The sequence below is a fragment of the Amphiprion ocellaris genome, chromosome 22 (genome assembly GCF_022539595.1).
Source record: "Amphiprion ocellaris isolate individual 3 ecotype Okinawa chromosome 22, ASM2253959v1, whole genome shotgun sequence".
Lineage (NCBI taxonomy): Eukaryota > Metazoa > Chordata > Actinopteri > Pomacentridae > Amphiprion > Amphiprion ocellaris.
Window position 1 is genome coordinate 23395164 of NC_072787.1, and position 17623 is coordinate 23412786.

A 17623-nucleotide genomic window follows, 5' to 3' on the forward strand; every position below is an offset into this window, starting at 1 on the left:
AGGTGGCTGTCCTGAGCAGAATTTGACCAACAGTATTTTACTTTGCAGAATTAATAAATGGAATTTCAGTAATAGTCTTCCTCTGCATCCGTTCACATGACTACAAGAGCCTGTCAATGTTATCAGGGTCACTTTTGGTCGTTTCCACAAAATATCCGTGTGATAGTTTACAGCGATCTCCAAAGTTGAGGAAAAACTGGGAAGTACAGACACTCAGATCGATAATGCATGAAGTATCTTTTATTCATCTCTTATTTAAATGTGGAAGAAGCTCCACATTCCAGCTTTAAAGTGATCTGGTGCTAATTTGCACCTCAGTCGACTTGTTGAGGTGTGTTTGATCTGACCTCTACCACTACATTTCCACAAATCCATCTCAACTTGGCTTCAAAGTCGGAGAGGAGCTCCAGGACGCCCTGCTGATTCAAAGTTCATCACAGAGCATATTTCTAAGCCGAAACGCCGATCTCAGAATCTACCAGGAGACGACTAAAGAGATTATTTTAAATGCTAAAGAATAATCAAACAAGGACCTGTGGTTTTATCTGTAATTCCTTGTAATCGAGGATATTTAGAGCATAAATCAATTCCCATTTCCCATTTAAATAAACTATATTTATCAGGAGTCAAAAAGTGCCTTGCAGAAGAAACATAGAAACAGAAAAGACACAAACCCTAAGATCATTTATAAAAGCCAAAGAAAACAGCTTAGTTTTAGAGCAAAAAGTCAGAATTGTAGCTCTATAGTCTGCAGCAGAGACCCAGAACTCAAGATTTCTTTTCGATATAAACAAACAAACAAGAAATCCAGGTGTGATTCAGTTTATTTTCACTGTGAATGAGAAAACAACTGATGGGTCCTGATTTGGCCCCGGGGCCACGTTGAGCATCACTGCAGAGTCTACAGTGTCATTAGCAGCTCCGTGAGGTCGTGCTTCAAGCTAAATGCTAAATTACCGTGCTAAAATGCTCACGAAGACAACATGCTGATGCTTTTTTGGCATGTTAGTTTGGCATGCTAGTATGCTAACATATGCTAATTAGCAAAATCCACAACATAAACACAGATTTGAAGGTTTTTGGCCATAAACCAGTGTTGATTAATGCTGTTATTGCTTATTGTTTCTTTATGTTGGCTAGTCTGTAAAAGCTGAACATGGGAAAAAAAAAACTACAGATAACTAGCCAAGTCACAGAAAAAAAAATCACGTTAGCTGTTTAGAAAACAGACAAAAATTGTAAATATTCGCTAATGCAGTTAGTGAAATGTCTCTCCCAGGTATCTAATGTCTGTTTTTACATTCAATCAGACTGAAAACAAACGCTTAACATGATTCATGTAAAAATCAGTGGCTGAAATGCGCTTTTGTTTTTCTGAATCTACAGGACAGAGTTAGTGTAACAGGTGTTTACACAAATGAATAATTTCACCTAAAATCCCCCATTGTTTTTGTTAACATTTTTATTTAATTTATTTTGCTTAAGATATCATTGTTATTGTGTATTCATTTATTTTTCTTGGGGAGCTTTATTAATTTTTTTTATTTATTATTTTATTTTGATGTGACTTTTACTCTCGCGATATTTCTGTGACCTTTACCCTTTTGGTGATGTCACTTCCTCTCTGTTCGCGCTCCTTTCTTCAGACGGTCTGTGAATCTGATAGGAACGGGTGAGTGAACAGAGAGCACCTTCCATTTGTAGCTTTAGACCCATGAAAAACACGTTTTGAATGTGGTTTGAGGCTTGTTTTATTATTTTTGTTTTATTTTGTTTAATGTCTGAATGTTATGTTGTTATCTTTTAGTTGTAGAGTACAGCATGTTCGTGAGGACTTAGGCTAGCTGGTGAGGTGGTGGTTTCTAATGTGGTACGTTTTCTTCTCCTGTTTACAGCGGCTAGCATGACACCTCGTGGTTTGCTGTACCAAAATGATTTTACTTTCATCAGGTATGTGAGCTCTCCCTTTTTTGTGTGTCTTGTATTTTGTTTAACTGTTTTCATGGTTCTGTTTCAATGTTGGTATTGTGTTCTCTGTTTGATTGTTCAACACTTATGAACTATATATATATACAATTTTAAGAATACCGCTAGCTGGTAGAGTGACGTGATTTTACAATCAGCCTGTACATGGTTGTTTTATTGGCGTTACTTTTTCTTCAGACGGTCTGTGAATCTGATAGGAACAGGGCGGCTAGTGTGACACCTCGTGGTTTGCTGTACCAAAATTATTTTATTTTCATCAGGAATGGAACGGGGACAGAAATAAATCAGCTAGCGTGCAACAAAGTGGTCTGCCATCGTCATTCTCCACACACACACAGTTAGGCCAGACCAGCTACGTTAGCATAGTGTCACATTAGCCACAATAAGAAAAAATGCACTAGGCTAAATACTTGTTTGTTTTTAAACTTTACTGGTCCCGTTTCTACACTTTGATGTTAGGGACACAGTTTAACACAACTAGAGCAGCTAGAAGATCTTAATCCATCAATAGTCTGTTTTATTATATATGCTACCGTTCCAAAGTTTGGGGTCACTTAGAAATGTCCTTATTTTTGAAAGAAAAGCAGTTTTTTCCAATGAAGATAACATCAAATTTGTCATAACTACAGTCTAGACATTGCTAATGTGCTAAATGACTATTGTAGCTGGAAATTCTCAATGGAATATCTCCATAGGGGTACAGAGGAACATTTCCAGCAACCATCACTCCTGTGTTCTAATGCTACATTGTGTTAGCTAATGGTGTTGAAAGGCTCATTGATGATTAGAAAACCCTTGTGCAGTTATGTTAGCACATGAGTAAAAGTGTGAGTTTTCATGGAAAACATGAAATTGCCTGGGTGACCCAAAACTTTCGAAAAATAGTGTATATAAAACAAAAATTAATGGTTTAGCTTGCCAACTATCATCTCTCCACCAATATCACCTTCAATAAGTACTAATTTGTGTTGTATTGTTACTACTGTTGCGGTTTTACATCTTTCTATCACCTGTATGTATGTTTTTGTTTCAGGGGGTCATTAGTAAAATAGCTAAATCACCAAAAACTGTAGGGTTCATCATAAATTCATGGCAATCAGTCCATATTTAAACTGGGAGCAAACTGGTGGAAGTCCAAAGCTGCCTCACCAAACACCACAGCCTTCATAGCAGTCAAAGGCAACAAAAGTCGACCTTTGCCGTGGGTTTAAACCGATTGTTGCAGTGGCTCCATCTCGGCCTCAGTAAAGTGATTACTCTCATTCACAAACATCCATCTTGGAGCGGCGACTCGGGGAAAAGCTGGTCAGTCGGAGGCTTTTCTAGCCGGGATAAACTCAATCTCACGTCAGAGTGTATCCAATTATACAGCCCCATTCAGAACGAGGTCACCTTAACTCCTATCTCCTCCTCATCGAGCGGAGATTGAAAAGGAGGATTTGATTGGATGATAGCGTTCGGAAGGTGGCGGCGGTGGTGACGGTGGTGATGGTTGAAGGGGGAAAATCCGACCAGATGGGTGGTGGTGGTCAGTTGAGGGATGAATCAGCAGATGTCTTATCACCTTTTAGCCTTTACTTTGTTTTTGTGTGTCTTTACTTGCAGGTTAATGCAATCAGTGGATATATGTGCTAATTTTTGCTTGTTTTCCCAAAGCTTTATTTCTGAATATTACCAGATTAAATGAACTAAATGGAAATTAGCGCAGCCAGTGTCATTGTCAGCAGCGGTGTCTCATAAAGGGTAAAGTGGTCCTCTTTGGAAAGTGAGGATTTAGTAAGATGTTACTCTTTATCCACTTATCCTCCTCTGATCTTCAGCTGAAGGTGATTCAAGTGGCAAAAAGTACTTTTTTATTTGCAGGGCAGAAACTCCTGGCAAGTACAGTCGATTTTTGTCAAGAGAAAAAAATGCTCATCCTGTGTTTTGATAATATAGCAAGTTTAGGGTTATTTCTAGGTTTGTATAGCTGGTGTAAAAATTCAAAAACACCCCGAAAATAATGACTAATATATGACCTTTGGAAGTAAAAAAAGCCATCCCAACTCAAGATTTTTGAGAGTGAAATTTTGAAAGGCATATATTGCGTCACTGTAGACGTTTTCTATCTCTTCTTGGTCGTTTTCTTTCTTTTCATTGTCATATTTGTGGTCTTTTGTGTCTTTTGTCATGATGTTTATCTTCCATTATACTGCCACAAACAATATTTCAACAGCGGCGTCATGCCAAAATATCATGCTAATGACCACAATTACAATCGTTATTGTGAGTATAGTGCAAGTAAATCTGCTTGAAATCGAGAAGGCTAAGTTACTCTTGTCTTTTCCATTTTGTTGGAGCCATCTGACCAAATTTGTTGTTTGAATTTATGGACTGCAGTCCTTGCAAAGTGAATAGGTCTGCAATGCATTAAGACCAAAGCTGCTTTTCTGCATCCAAAATGTTCCTTAATGTTCTGTAGGTGGTCATGAACTTTGCTTTAAAGCTCCACTATGGCACCGTCTCAAATACAGTTTCGAAAGGATAATGGTTAAAAACAATGTATCATGAACAGGGGCTATAGTCCCCGATGCGGTGGCCTGGGTTCGATTCCGGTTCAGAGCTCTTTGCTGCAAGTCTTCCCTCCATTCTTCTCCTTACTTTCCTGTCTGCCTCTCTATTAACCTGTCCAATAAAGTCAACAAAAGGCCCAAAAAATAACTTTTAAAAAACCCCCAATGTATTCCGTCCATGTGTGTCAAAAAATGTATTGTCAATCAGCTGTAGTGCCTGGTTTTGCCACCAGGTGGAGCCTCTTACAGCTTAATATTGTAGTGACCTGAGGAGGCATCACTAGATCTACCAGAGAGCATTGTGCAGGTTTAGCTAGCAATGGGTACCATGACACAGATTTTAGTGACCCTTAGTAACCTCCAGCCAGAATTCATGTATGCGTTGACTAAAATAGCAATAGCAGTACAGGATAAATGTCCACTGTGCTCCGTTTGTGTTATTGATTTATCTGTTATTTACTGATAACGCTGCTGATTGGACTAATCAAAATTTGCATCCTGCCGTAAATTGTGCTTTCCCTTTATAACATTTGTGTGACAGGATGTAAGCAACAGCTCAGGCTAAGGTTTGTGCTGATACCTGCTGGTTAAAAAAAAGCCTTGATCAACCTTGATTCCAATCTTTGAGATTGTATTGAGACATTACTATATTTTTTCCTGTAAATACCAGTTGTAATCCAAGTAACAGTCTGTATGAATACAACGTGGTCTTTTACTGCACTGTTCAGGTTATCAAGTTGTGACATAAATACAGACCGTCCAGAGGAAAATGTGCTGCTGCTAATGGTTAATGTACAGTTTGGACAAAGAGAACTGTCACTCCTGTTTGCAAAACAGCAAACAACCCATTATCCTTTAGACGCCGTGAGCCTGGGAATAGCAGCACGCCAATCTAACATGCATTAGTCAGCCCTCAGAAACACATTTCACCACCTTAGTGCTGTGATTCAGCACTGATTAGCTCATGCCAGTGCTACAAAGCGTGGAGTTAAAACCGCTGCTCTTCTGCTGATCCCCGATAACGGAGAACACAACACGAATACGCTGCGGCTTGGATCATAAAACAAAGAGGAGCGGTGATTCACACAAGGTCAGCCCCAGCCCCCGGGTCCCGCTAACTGTAAATCACTCTCCATTCGAGCGCCGGCCAGATGCTTAAAATGTAAATGTCCTCATCATGGTGGGTGGACCGGGTGCCAGGCCTGCGGGGTCCGATCAGTCTGAGGGCCGAGGCAGCGCTGCAGTGGAGTTGGCAGCCGGCAGATGTGGGACGGAGCTGATCCCTCTGATGAGCCGCCGAGAGAGCTCCACTGATTACGCTAATTTAACGGATGAGCTTCATTTCAGCCTGCTGGATTTGTGGACGCTTGTGTAGTTAGTGGTGTGCTCTTCGTGTTGCTGCTGACGTCGGTTGTTTTTAGAACGTTGCATGTAATCAGGGCTGTAGTGAGGCTTTAAAGAATCCGAAGACAATCCAAAGATTATCAAAATGGAATCAAAATAGACTGAGAACTCGCAATGCAACTCAACCTGTACTGTTACCCCTCTGCCCCCAACCGTTCAAGGCAAATAGCCGTTTTACCTGAGCCTGGTCCTGCCAGAGGTTTTTAAAGATTTTTTTGTTCCTTCCCACCATCGGTTGCTCATAGGGAATCCAATGGCAGCTTGGATCGTTGGATTCTCTGTTCTTTGGTTACAATTCCTTTACCTTTTTTATGTGAAGCGCTGTGAGAACTCATATGTTGTGAATCGCTGCTCTATTAAAAAAACTGAATTGAAATGGAATTGAACCAGCAGTAGTTCAGTCATGCTCTTAGCAGCTAATGTAGCCCCGAGCTGCTCCCTATATTTCAATCATTCCCAAGCTTGTAGTCTTCAAACCCAACCAAGCATCGCACGCCAAATGGAAAACCATCAGTGTCTCGCGTGCAAACAAACCGGCGGTGGAATATTCAGAGTGATGAGGTCTGATGGCAAGTATCCCAGGATGGAAATCCCTGATGCAGTTAGCAAAATGGATGCTCCAAGCAGCTAGTTTATATATTCGCTTTCAATCAGAGTCAAAAATATTGTTAGATTAAGTTAAAAATGTCCTTTTTTGAAAGCTGTTGCTTCTACGAAGGCAAGTTTACACACATTAGTCAGCTATAATTAACCACACAATCAAATAAAAACTGATTTATGTGATGTTAAACTAAACTAAAAACCGTTTAATAGTCCCATCTAATTATTATGTCCATATTATGCCAGGATCTTGTTAAAAAGTGACTATTGAAAAGCAGATTGTCAGCCAACAAACTAATTTAGGATTTTTTTTGTAAATAAACGTGTTGTAACCCAACTTTAACCCACTATAAATAATGATGAATAGGCATATAGTCATAAATAATGTTTTTATTATATTTTTATTAAGTTTTAGATGTTCCAAAAAATAAAAGTTAAGTTTTTTGTCTTTACTAGGTGATATACAGTGTACATTATGCTGTTTTAAGGTGGAATGTTGCTAAATGCATGAGAATCGATCAACGCATCTTTAGTGTCCACACAACATCTTGTTTTTCTGTGGCTTGACTTTCACTTTAGTGATGATTGGATCTTCTCGCACTTTAAATGATGTACTTATATGAATATAAACCAGAAGTTTCTTCACTTGCAGAAAAAGGTGCAAAGTTAATGTCATCCACAGAACAACAATAACCACATAAATTGGAAAGACACTAAGTTGAAATAAACTTTATTTGTCCTTTTATTAGAAACTGGAAACTAAAAATGGATTCCCTTTCAAAATATTTGGAAAAAGTCTCTCTAAAAAGTCCTTGTACTGATAAAAAAAAAATAGTGACGTTCATTTGTATAGAACTTATTAAATCACTTTTGAAAACTATTGCTCCACACAAAGTCAGTCAAATTTCAAATCAAAAAGAAAATCCGCACAAATTCTCATTCTATTTTTATCAAAATTTGAATATTTCTGCCGAGAATAAATCACTAAAACACTAAAACTAACAGATTTCTGAGTCAAAGTTGACACTTTTTGAGATATTTACCCCAACTACAGTCTAAAGTGACCTTAAAAACACCAACATGTGCAACAACGCCATGTAAACTCTACTTTACACCATCAAACCTCAGACATTTCCATGAATGTGATTCAGTTTATTGTCACTGGGACGTCCTCCAAAAGGTAGAAAACATTTTCCCTTAAAGCTGGATCACAGTAATTTTCACATCAGCGGCAACAGCGGCTATAATCAGCGCCTCAGACGAGCTGCTGATGGATAAACACAACGAGATGACTGTACAAAAGGTCGTCGTGACCCTTTCATGTTGAAATCAGTGGCCCATGAAATTATACACAGCTCACCTGTGACTTTGAAAGGCTTTGAAAGGCTCAAGACGGTGAATAAAGAGCGTCGTGTTTGCTGCGTTTCAACACTGAAGGTTTTCCGACAGTTCAGCCTCCTCCGGCCTGAAAGTCTGCAGCAGCCAGATCCATTGTACTCTAACAACCTGTAGAGTTGAGAGCAATCATGTGCCATCCTGTGCAATCAGCCTCAATCACCCAGTAGGACTGTAACAGAGGAAGCTCTAATAGGCTCAGATTTACTCCATATGGAGCTCCGTACTTAAGACTTCTGCCCACAGAGTCTCCATTCATAGCTTCGAGTTGAAACTGGAATTCTCTCTGATCTTTGAGAACGTTTTAGGAGACTAATATCTAACATCCAGCTGCAAAGACGCCTCAAGATGAGAGTCGGAAAGCTCAAAAAGATAATTTGCATGACCTTCACTGAAAAAGGCAACATTTGGACTCAACCGAAACAGTAACGCAACAGTTTGCAACGGTCTTCTTGAGTTAAGACAACTTCTAAATAAATTATGTTCATCCAACAAACTAAATCAAATTAGAACAACTAGATTTTCCTCTAACAATAGAATTATTTTTCTTGTTACTTCTTCCTGAATGATATTTAGAATTAACAAGTTTTAAGTCAATTACTATATAGCAGATTGTGAGCCAACAAATTAATTCTGCCTTTTTTTTTGTAAATAAACATGTTTTAACCCCAACGCTGATGGACTCCACATTAAATAATGATGAATGAGGCATATTGTCATAAATAAGGGCTTCAAAAAGGTTAGAAGTTATTGTTTATTATTGTACTATTGTGAGTTTTTGCGGCTCTTCCTAAAACATTAAAGGACAACAAGCTTTTCCTAGCTAGCTTCAATTAAATGTATTTTTTGCATTATTTCTTACTAAATGACTGGTAGAATGAACAAGTTTTCAGTCAGTTACTCATAAAACTTGAGTTGTTCCAACTAGTATTTCCATGTTACCTAAAAGGAATTTATATATTTTTTTATTAATTTAATTGCCATAATTCTGAACACAAGTTTTTAATTTCGCATTTTTAGGAAAATAAGTTGCATATGTAGGACAGGAGACTCGAAATTGTGCCCTGAAGGTGAAGAAAAATCAATTTTATTCAATTACCTCATGTTGAATTTAATTCTAAATCAACTAATGGAGTTTACCATTAACTGAATGACAGTTAACATAAAGACAAGTGTTTAAGTCAGTTATTCAGAAAAAATTTGGTTGTTTCAACTAATATTTCCATGTTATCTTAAAGGAATTTAAATGTTTTTATTATTTTAACTACCATAATTCTGAAGACAAGTTTTTAATTTCGCAAATTTAGAGAGGACAGGACAGAAAATCTTTTTTATTAATTTACCTCAACTTGGCTTTAGTTCTAATGCAGTTTACTATTTACATAAGTACAAGTCTTTAAGTCCATTATTCATAAGAACTGAGGTTGTTTCAACTCGTATTTCTGTGTAATTTATAAAGGATTTTAAAAGTTGTAATGAATTAGGACGCTTTTAAGTTGGCAAATTTAAAAAAGGTTGATCCAGTGTTAAATATGTCGGGGATTGGATTTGAAATCCTGACCTGACGGTAAATAAAAATTTTATTATCGAGTCAATTTTATCAAATTACCTCAACTTGAATTTAGTTCTAAATCAACTAATGGAGTTTACCATTTACTGAATGACAATTAGCATAAAGTCAAGTGTTTAAGGCAGTTATTCATAAAAATTAGGTTGTTCCAACTAGTATTTCCATGTCCCAACCACAGTGTTATCTTAATTGTTTCAACAAAGTTTCGTGTTGGGGTTCTGTTAGTTATTAATTATGACACCAAGGTTTTGATTCGAAATGCAAATATATTGGTTCTAAATATCACTTATTGGCTTTCTTGGTTACGAATGACTGTTGTCTGTATCTACCCTGAACAAACTATATCAACTGACCCACAAATTTCTCAAAATATAAAGACATTCCCTTAATTCTACGAGCGATATCCGTGAAGCACGCTGTTCATTTTGCAGGTTTTATCATTTCTACAGCAGCTGAAGTGAGATCTTTACAGTCAAAATTACTGTATGCTGCATCGCTGGCATCCTTGTTCTTCGGAGAGAATAAAAGGCTTCTCCCACGCTGTTTTGTCTTCCCTTCCAGACTCTCCATCCGAGTGGAAACGGCTTCCGAGAAGAACAACTCTGTGAAACTTCTTTCTGACGAGCAGCGAGAGCAACTGACAAATTGCACAACTTTTTCTCTTTTTTTCCCCCATGCAAGCCGCCCGGGGAACAAGGTATGCACGCTGACTTTCCACTCAACATACATTACGCTTCCACTTGACATGTGCTTTACATTACGAGAGACGCGAGGGAGGGGAAGGAGATTTGTGTGGGAGAGAAATCATGTGAAAGACGTAAAGCTCGAGGCATTTCTGAGGATGCGGCTTGTCACTGCACATCACCCAGACAGCCGAGCTGCAAGCACAATAGGCAATTAGAAGCTGCCACGGAGTCAGAGACATTCTATGCAGTGGGTAAGAGAGGGGGAGGATAGGGGAGTCGGAGGTTTGTTGTTGGGGTTCCTTTGAAGAGTTTGATCCCTGCAGGTGGAGAATCACCTTTATTTACTCGCCGGAAAACACTGCAAGCTCGAGGGGTTCGTGCCGTTGCTCCTTATGAACGCAATTACACAACAGGCACACGCTCGATAGCTGTGCAGAAGAAGAAGAAGACTCCCCCGCCTCGCCCACCCTCCTCCCTCAATCACTCCCCCTTCTCAGGCTGAAGTGGTACCAGGTGTTTGAAGCTTCGTAATGTAAAAAGTCGACGGTAGCAGGGAAAATTTCCACACAAGTGCGCCGGCTTTCATCTCAGCCGCTGTGCCATTTGGAGTCTTCGGCGGCTGACCTAATTTTCCAGGAGCGAGAGCGCTCTGTGTTTTTAGCACACATTTCGTACGAGGCGATGAAAGGCAACCCGTCGACTGACAGGATGCACCATGACATGTCTGTCTGTGTCCGTCCGTCACGCAACACTATCGGGGGAGGCGTCCCATTGGTCCCGAATTCACTCTGCGGCGTGACAGCGAGCCCAAACATCCAGCCAGAGTTACGAAGAGCCATCTTCATCCACAAGAGGCTCGTAGTTTGGCCTCCACTGAGCCTTGATCTCATCATTGTGGAGTCAATCTGGGGTTATGTCATTAAAAAAAGACTAAGGCAGCTTAAATCCACCAAAACATCCTCAGAAGAAGAGAGAAATTGATACAATTCTAAAGTGGCAGGCGTACAATCAGTCTGATACACTGATGGCTGCAGATGCACAACAATTGCAGGATTATTTACTTTCTTAGAGCTTAATGTTGTTTGTATCATTTATGTTGGCATATTTCTATACTGACATCTGTGGAAACGGCAAACATTTGAACCAGTTTGATTTTAAACATTCTCGCTGATGGTAAAAATCCAATGTTGCAGAGTAAAACTGTGTGCACCTACATCTACCTTAAAGAAAACCAGTCCATGAACAGACAATTAGCAACAATTTTAGCCCTTTTGTTCTTTGTTTCTTCAATGCTTTTGTTCCTTTAGATGCCATTGTTCACTCGATGTGCACAATTTGATAATTTTGAGTTAAAACAGAACCTTAGAACAGAACAGAAGGTTCAGTCATTCAGGAAATATGTTGCTGCACCATCTCAGATTTTTCTTAGAGTTTACTTCGATAGTTCTAGAAGAGTTCTATAGAACTATCGAAGAGTATAGTTCTAGAGTCCTATATGTTTTGAGAATTTTCTATGCTTTCAGACATGGGATTTTTTGAGATTTTTTGAGGAACTTGATTTGTGCATGTTGTCCATGGATGATGGGAAGTTCTAAATTCTCCAGAAATCCTGTTTTATGTTCGCTCACTGTGCTCCTCAGTAAATAATCCCTACAGTCCAATCTGTAACCAGGTACTATAGTATAGTTGATTTATTTAGTATTTGGTTCCCAAAACTAAATTCAGTAAAATATTTTGGGCTGTTTTTTGAGAATTTCATGTGTTTTCAGACCTGGAATTTTTGCATATTTTGACTCTCAAGAAAACATCTTATCTGACAAGCCATTTAAAAGGTTCAGTGTCTCCAGAAACATAATTCCCATACTCATGAAATTTGGTGAGGACGAAGATACATGTATCCATATTTCCTACTAAAATGCAGCATTTGGGTAGCTTTTTGCCAACTTTTAAGGCCTCTAACATCAGTAGATTTCAATGTCTGGCAAATATACCATTCCTAATTCATCTTCAAAAGAGCTGCAGGACTATGGGGGAGGTTTGATCTGAGCATACTACATGGGATTGTCTAAATTCTCCAGATATCCTGTGCCATGTTCGACCAATTTGAAAGATGCTGCTGTAACCTGCAAAAAGTTCAGACTTTGTGAAACACCTACAGGAGTCTTGTGTGTTTTTCTGCATTTAACATGAGGGTCATTGCCACAGATAGAATCACAGTTCACATTAGGCAACGCATGAGGATGTGGAAACCATGAACTGATCCTTATTATGCTATTTTCTAGTCTGGAGTCCACTTGAAGGCTCCATACATGTACAGTAGCATTAACTCCTCCTTTGTAGCGCTGCCTGCTTTGTTTTTGACTTGGACAGATGGCAACATTTACGTTACATGGACCCTCTTGTACTCCTTCACAACTTTGGTAGGGATGTTTCAATTTCAGTGACACAGGAAATACAATCCAAGGAGTCCAGTTTGGCTAAAAATACATGTATGGTGACTTAATGTCAAGTTAACTGCAGTGTCTCATTTTAACTTGTGGCCACAACACTTTATAACACTATGAATCTGGATTTAGAAGTGTTGTCCACAATTGTATTGTTTGTATCAAGAGTATGTTCGACATTTATGCCGAAATGATTGATCTACTCATCAACTGTGCATGCGCTGTATTGAATGGCAGGAAATACTTGCAGCTCTGTGATTGAGTGCTTTGTTTATTTCCAATGATGTGAACAACTGTGGGAAGAATAGTGAAACCAAGGGAAGACCTTCTGTTGTTACAACGGACGAGGCAAAGAGTTAAACATCCCATTATGGCTGAGCTGAAGAAGGCATATCATAGAGGCTAAGACATGGAGATAGAAGCTTTTTCCTCAATCCTCATGGAAAATGTCAACTTTCCCCCCCTATCTATATGTCTCTCTATCTATTAAGCATCTAAGGGTGTGCATTTATGTGGACTGGAGGGGGTATTGGGGCTAAAAAGTGAGACATGGGGGCATTTTAGCATCAATAAATTCACGTGGGGAACCACACAAGCTCTTGGGGCTATCAAATGGACATTTGAACCAACCACAGGGGCATCTGAGCAACAAAAACAACAACAAAAGCAACAAGAATTGCATTATTTACACTAACCAGTGGGGTATTTGGACATAAGGGCACTTGAGGCAACCAGAGGGGCATTTTAGCAACAATATAGACACTCGAGTAACCTTAGAGGCTCTTAGGTTGATCAGTGGGATATTCAGAACAACAAAACAGACATGACCAAAGAAGCATTTATACTGAACAGGGGGGTATTGGGGCTAAAAAGTGGGACATAGGGGCAGTTTGAGCAACCAGAGGGGAGTTTTAGCAATAACCATATAGACTCTTGGGGCAATCAAATGGACATCTGAACCAACAACAGGGGCATTTAAGCAACAAAAACAACAATGAAAAGCAACAGGAAGTGCAGTATTTATGCTATGGACATAAAGGTATATGGATATTTTCAGAAAAAAAAACAATACCAGATTTTCCATCAGAAAGACAACCACTTTTCCCTCAGAGGAAGTTTCCAATTGTTCTTGGCAGTTCACCGATTTGAATTTGCAATTTGCCTACAGAAACAAAAGCTGCTCAGTCAACACGACGGCACGCAGGTTAGAAAAACGCAGCCCTTTGCAGGCTTATCGATCACGAGAGACGAGGTTGCATCCTGCCTGTCGGTGTGTTTATTTAGCCTACAGTGAGGAGGAGAGCATGTCCTCTGACTGCCAATTAAGCCGGTGATGGTCAGATCATTGTCACGCCGTGCTGATGACTGGCAGCCCTGACAAGCTGGCTGAGCGGTGCATGTGGTTCCTTTAATTAATTGCCAGCAGAGCTCGGCTGCACGTGGGTGGATGGAGTGAATGTGGATGTCAATGGAGAGCATGCTTCGTCTGATTTATTTATTTATTTATCTATTTTGGTGAAACAAAGGGTAAGGAATTGGAGCAGAGTAAAGCTTTGCTGCTCTCTGACAGAATAAAGTGAGCGCTTGATCTCAGAAGCACAATTTGCTGGTTTCTGCAGAGCAATTTGTCTACGAGCGAGGAACAATACTTGCATTTGTTCATGCGAGGGTAAGCTATAGGTTAGCTTTGCTCCTCCTCGAGAAGTTCATGTTTCCTTTATAGACATACCAGTGCATTTGAACCAGTGAGTTCCCATGAGCTGCTGCCAGATTTAGGTACCAAAAGTCAACATTAGCATTTCAGAGGCTGATCTATTTTCATTAGCTCAATCTTTGGTAAGATTTCCCAAACTCCCCAGGAGCCTGAAGCAGTAGCAGGCATTTACGGACTCCAGGGGTGGGTTGCCATTTCAGAGCCTCGGCGCATGGCAAATTTAAATTCATTATCCTCCATAATTAAAGCAAATATATCAAAGCCTGCATACACTGCAAGCGATACCATCACCGAACTCCAGAGGGACCGAAGCTCAGGCCTGCAGCTCAGGTGGCTTCCAAGATATTCAACACACACACACACACGTGCATATACATTTATAAATATAGCATCTTGTTAAAAGCATCCTCAGGGTTCACTGAAATAATTTTAGCCCAAACTATGAGTCTCCTCTGCATGTATCTCACTCATCTTCTAATGAAATGTAATTGCCGCTACTGTTAATTACGCTCTGGTCATCACATTTAATTTTCAAGTCCTTTTACAAGCAAATCAGTGCTACTTCAGTGGAAGAACTTAGTTATATTATTCCTGTAGTACTCTCAGAGGAGCAGAACACCAACTTTATCATTATTTCTGGTATTTTTTAATGTCTTCTGAGATAATATAGCAATATTGCACTCTCCTCTAATCTATTGTACTTAATAGCATACTCTTTTGCTAGCAGAGTGCCTTATGGTATTATTATGAAGGTTTACGTGCATGCAGCCCTTGTCAGGTTAAATAAGGTGAATCGGTTTTGACGTATCTCAGAGGAAACACTTTTCTTTTGAAAACTAGCTGAGCAGCGACACACTGCAGAAATATACAACCTTAAAGGTCATTTAAGATCAAATAGCATTTTTACATTGTTGTTTTTCTGTAATTTTTGCTACTAAGGTGATGCTATTTGGCACTGGGAAATATCTCTATCTGTATATGTGGGTGTTTAGAGAGAGCAGTATCTTATGCTACCATACTTAAGCAACAATAAGGCACTTGGGTGGACAGAGAGCATTTGGACATAAGGGCACTTGAGGCAACCAGAGGGGCATTTTAGCAATAAATAAGTGACTAAAAAGGCCTTTGGACTGAAGAAAGAGGCACTTAGACCAACCTCGTGGAGATGTAAACAGCAAGACGTGTGCTGCTGTTGTGGCATTTGGACAGAAACGTGGGGCACTTGAGGCAACCAGAGGGGCTTTTTAGCAACAATAAAGATACTTGGGTAACCTTAGGGGCATTTGGGTTGACCAAAAGGACATTCAGAGCAACAGGAAAGAAGTGACCAGAGGGGGCATTAGGGCTAAAACGCGGGACAGAGGGGCAGTTTGAGTAACGCAGATGGGAGTTTTAGTGATAATGAATTCATATGGGTAACCATACAGGCTCTTGGGGCCAATAAATGGACATCTGAACCAACCACAGGGGCATTTGAGCAGCAATAACAACAACAACAAGCAACAGGAAGTGCAGTATTTATTTGGACATAAGGGCATTTAGGTATTTATAGACACTTGGGAGCAGTTGGAGCAACTGGAGGAGCATTTAGCAATAAACAAGTGACTAAAGAGGCATTTGTGCTCAAAAAAGGGGCACGAGGATGTTAAAGGGACAACTCAGGCTACCAGAGGTGAAACTGGGTCAACCATTGGGGGGGATTTTGGGTTAACCGCTATAATTAGGCATGAAAGTGTCTCAGCAGGGACAAACATGTCCTAGCTAAATAAATATTAAAAGCGATGGCACTTGTTAAAAGGGACAGACTGTGCGCCTCCACTTTAAAACTGTGTGCCAGACTGGATGGACATTTATTTATTATTTTATTTTTTATTTTTTTGCAGTGCAGTCACAGCCACCAGAGCGCAGCGGTGCAGCAGGACTCCCGGCTGCCTCGCATCACATCCAGCCTCGCTTTCTGTTGCTTTTTTTTCTTCTTTTTTATACCCTCAAACCCTGCAGCCTCCGGTGCATTTAGCTCCATTATTCCGTCCTGCCAGTGGCAGCCAGAGGGCGGATCCGCTCCCGAGAATGAGTGGAAGCGGTGGGAGGGCTTTTCTGTGTCGTCGCTGGGTTGGGAACATTGCAAGAAAACAGTGAGGAAGGATCCACGCCGCCCACTGAACAGGAGCGCACCAACAATTTCGCAACCGCCGCCGCTTGTGCTGCTGCTGCCCCGTTTAGACGCACCGTGGAGCGGAGGAGGAGGAGGGCAGACACCCGCTGACAGCCAGCCGGACGGACGGAGGAACCAAACAAAAGGTGAGCGCTGCTTTCTTCCACCTCTCGTGTCATAAATTGCTCATTTTCTGCACGGAGTCTGGCGGAGCGTTGAGGAAACAAGTTATTTCCGAGGGGCGGGTTGCTTTGTTTTTGACGTTGGGGAGCAGCATCCCTGTTGTTTGTCTTTGTCTGTACACACTTTTTCATGCGTGTTGTGCTCTTGCGACAGAAAATTTCATGAAATCAATGCATTAAATTAGCAGTTATGACAAATGCACCTGAAAGCAACTTCTTTGAGGTTATCTCTGTCTTCCCTTCTTTGCTGTCACACCTCCTTTGTGCTGTTATCAGGGTCTGAATGCTGCTCTGTTGGCACCATTGTTCCTCGCCTTACTTCTGCATTCTTAGAAACAGGAATTAATTGTGTTTCGGCCAGACTTTTATCTCACACCTCGCTGCAGTCTCCTTCAGTTACAATGTTTTTTTTTTTTTTTTTTTTTTAAACTGTAAATTTGACTTCCATCCTCCCCTGGAGCAGCGATGTAAAGCGACAATGAAATATGTGTCTCTTCTCTGATGCAGAACTGATGAGTGCTCCAGCTGTGCCACAGGCCAGCCTTGTTCTTGTGCAATTTGCTTTTTTTTCCCCAGCAAATTATTTCACGCTCGTTGCCAGGAATCTAAATTTAAAGTTTGTTTCCACCCGATGAGCGCTGCATTCCTCACAAGGTCTTCCTTTTTATTTATTTTACATCTGTCGGACTCCATCCAGCATTCAGGATGTGTCACTTAATTCTCCGTTTTACAGTAATTGCCTGCAGGATTAAAGTGTCCGAATGAGAGTTTATGATTCCTTGTTTCCTACCAGCAGTTAAACCTCTGCTGCCGCACGAGCTGCTTCTTTGTCGTTCGTTTCTTTGTGTCTCACTCTGAAAATGACATTCAGGAGATGAATTGTGTGGTTTGGGCAAATTGAGGAATGTAAAGGTTGTGATCATCGTCTGATAAGC

At 40.2% G+C, this 17623-nt stretch overlaps 1 protein-coding gene across 2 annotated transcripts in view; it reads left to right on the forward strand.

Moving 5' to 3' along the window:
* Positions 1–1859: 1859 nt before the first annotated feature.
* rnf152 (ring finger protein 152) overlaps positions 1860–17623 on the forward strand; it is a 77701-nt gene continuing 61937 nt past the window's right edge. For both annotated transcript variants that reach the window (XM_023270978.3, XM_023270961.3), the window contains exons 1-3: positions 1860–1950; positions 10069–10204; positions 16235–16652. The gene's annotated coding sequence lies outside the window, so the exon portion shown is untranslated. The remainder of the gene's footprint in view (positions 1951–10068; positions 10205–16234; positions 16653–17623) is intronic.